Below are 3,298 nucleotides of genomic sequence, written 5' to 3'. Positions count from 1 at the left end.
CCCCTTCTCCCTCTCCCTTTTCTCCCCACCTTCTCCCTCTCTCCCCCCTTCTCCTCTCCCCTTCTCCCTCCCCCCCTTCCCTCCTCTCCCCCCCTTCTCCCTCTCTCCCTATCATCCCCCCTTTCCCTCTCCCTCACACCTCCCAAAACCCTTATCCACTGCTCGAACTTCCTTCCTCCTCTCGTCCACCCATTCCTCCCTATCATCCCCACGTATCCTCTCTCCCCCCTCTCCAATCACCACCCTTCTCCCTCTCATCCCCCCATCTCCCTCTCCCCCCACTCCCACTTCTCCCTCTCCCCTCTTTCCCCTCTCCCTTCCTCTCCACCCCTTCTCCCTCTCTCCCCCACTCTCCATCTATCCCACTTCTCCCTCTCCCCCCCTTCTCCTCCCCCCTTCTCCCTCTCTCCCCCTTCTCCCTCTCTCCCCCCTTCTCCCTCTCCCTCGCTCCCCCCTCTCACCCTCTCCCCCACTTCTCCTCTCTCCCCCCTTCTCCCCCTACTCTCCCTTCTCCCCTCTCCCTCTCATCCCCCTTCTCCCTCTCTCACCCTTCACTCTCCTCTCCCCTCCTTCTCCCTCTCCCTCTCCCCCCTTCTCCCTCTCCTCCTCCCTCTCCCTCTCTCCCCCCTTCTCCTCTCTCCCCTTCTCCTCTCTCCCCCTTCTCCTCTCTCCCCTTCTCCCTCTCTCCCCCCTCTCCCTCTCCCCCCTTCTCCCCTCTCCCCCTCCCCCTCTCTCCCCCTTCTCCCTCTCTTCCCCGCCTTCTCCCTCCTCCCCCCTTCCCCATCCTCCCCCCTCTCCTCTCTCCCCCTCTCCTCTCCTCTCCCCCTTCTCCTCTCTCCCCCCTTCTCCTCTCTCCCCTTCTCCCTCTCTCCCCATTCTCCCTCTTCTCCTCTCCCCCTTCTCCCTCTCTCCTCCCTTCCTCCCTCCTCCCCCTCTCTCCCTCTCTTCTCTCTCCCCCTTCCCTCTCCCCCTTCTCCCTCTCCCCCCTTCTCCCCTCTCCCCCCCTTCTCCTCTCTCCCCCCTTCTCCCTCTCTCCCCCCCTTCTCCCTCTCCCCCCCTTCTCCCTCTCTCCCCCTTCTCCCTCCCCTCTCTCCCCCTTCTCCCTCTCCCTCTCTCCCTCTCCCTCCCTCTCCCTCTCCCTCTCTCCCTTCTCCCTCTCCCTCCTTCTCCATCTCCCCCCTCTCCCTCTCCCTCTCTCCCCCTTCTCCCTCTCTCTCCCCTTCTCCCTCTCCCCTCTCCTCTCCCTCTCTCCCCCCTTCTCCCTCCTCTCCCTCTCTCCCCCCTTCTCCCTCTCCCCCCCTTCTCCCTCTCTCCCCCCCTTCTCCCTCTCTCCCCCCCTTCTCCCTCTCTCCCCCCTTCTCCCTCTCTCCCCCCTTCTCCCTCTCTCCCCCCTTCTCCCTCTCCCCCTTCTCCTCTCTCCCCCCCTTCTCCCTCTCTCCCCCCCTTCTCCCTCTCTCCCCCCCTTCTCCCTCTCTCCCCCCTTCTCCCTCTCTCCCCTTCTCCCTCTCCCCCCCTCTCTCTCTCCCCCCTTCTCCCTCTCTCCCCCCCTTCTCCCTCTCTCCCCTTCTCCCTCTCTCCCTCTCCCTCTCTCCCCCTCTCCTCTCCCTCTCTCCCCCTTCTCCCTCTCCCCCTCTCCCCTCCCTCTCCCCTTCTCCTCTCTCCCCTCCCTCCCTCTCCCCTCTCCCTCTCCCCCCTTCTCCCTCTCTCCCCCTTCTCCCTCTCCCCCCTCTCCCTCTCTCCCCCCTTCTCTCTCTCTCCCCTCTTCCCTCTCCTCTCTCCCCCCTCTCCTCTCCTCTCCCCCCTTCTCCATCCTTCTCCCTCTCCCCCTTCTCCCTCTCCCCATTCTCCCTCCTTCTCCCTCTCCCTCCTTCTCCCTCTCCCTCTCTCCTCCTTCTCCCTCTCTCCCCCTTCTCCCTCCTCCCCCTTCTCCTCCCTCTATTTCTCTCCCCCCTTCCCCTCTCCCCCCTTCTCCCTCTCTCCCCCCTTCTCCCTCTCTCCCCCCCTTCTCCCTCTCTCCCCCCCTTCTCCCTCTCTCCCCCCTTCTCTCTCTCTCCCCCCCTTCTCCCTCTCTCCCCCTTCTCCCTCTCCCTCTCTCCCCTTCTCCCTCTCCCTCTCTCCCTTCTCCCTCTCCCTCCTTCCCTCTCCTCTCCTCCCCCTTCTCCCTCCCTTCTCCCTCTCTCCCCCCCTTCTCCCTCTCTCCCCCCCTTCTCCCTCTCTCCCCCCCACGCTTCTCCCTCTTTCCCCCTTCTCCCTCTCCCCCCTTCTCTCTCCCCCCCTTCTCTCTCTCCCCCTTCTCTCTCTCTCCCCCCCTTCTCCCTCTTTCCCCCCTTCTCCCTCTCTCCCCCCCTTCTCTCTCTCTCCCCCCCTTCTCTCTCCCCCCCCTTCTCTCTCTCTCCCCCCCTTCTCCCTCTCTCCCCCTTCTCCCTCTCTCCCCCTTCTCCCTCTCTCCCCCCTCTCCCTCTCTCCCCCTTCTCCCTCTCCCTCCTTCTCCCTCTCCCTCTCTCCCCCTTCTCCCTCTCCCTCCTTCTCCCTCTCCCTCTCTCCCCCTTCTCCCTCTCTCCCCCCTACTCCCTCTCCCTCCATCTCCCTCTCTCCCCCTTCTCCCTCTCTCCCCCCTTCTCCCTCTCCCTCCTTCTCCCTCTCCCTCTCTCCCCCTTCTCCCTCCTTCTCCCTCTCCCTCTCCCCCCTTCTCCCTCTCTCCCCCCTTCTCCCTCTCTCCCCCCCCTTCTCCCTCTCCCTCTCTCCCCCTTCTCCCTTCTCCCTCTCTCTCCCCCCTTCTCCCTCTCCCTCTCCCCCCTTCTCCCTCTCCCTCTCCCCCCCTTCTCCCTCTCCCTCTCCCCCCCTTCTCCCTCTCTCCCCCCTTCTCCCTCTCCCCCCCCTTCTCCCTCTCCCCCCCCTTCTCCCTCTCCCCCCCCTTCTCCCTCTCCCCCCCCTTCTCCCTCTCTCCCCCCTCTCTCCCCCCTCTCCCTCCCTTCTCCCTCTCCCTCTCTCTCTCCCCCCCTTCTCCCCCTCTCCCCCTCTCCCCCCCTTCTCCCTCTCCCCCCCTTCTCCCTCTCTCCCCCCTTCTCCCTCTCTCCCCCCCTTCTCCCTCTCTCCCCCCCTTCTCCCTCTCCCCCCTTCTCCCTCTCTCCCCCCTTCTCCCCCTCCCTCTCCCCCCCTTCTCCCTCTCCCCCCTTCTCCCTCTCCCCCCTTCTCCCTCTCCCCCCCTTCTCCCCCCCTTCTCCCCCCCTTCTCCCCCTCCCTCTCCCCCCCTTCTCCCTCTCTCCCCCCTGCTGTCCCTCTCCCCCTGCTCCCTCTC

The sequence above is a fragment of the Ascaphus truei genome, chromosome 4, assembly GCF_040206685.1.
Source record: "Ascaphus truei isolate aAscTru1 chromosome 4, aAscTru1.hap1, whole genome shotgun sequence".
In the NCBI taxonomy this organism is placed as follows: Eukaryota; Metazoa; Chordata; class Amphibia; order Anura; family Ascaphidae; genus Ascaphus; species Ascaphus truei.
Note: the sequence above shows the minus strand (reverse complement) of the source record.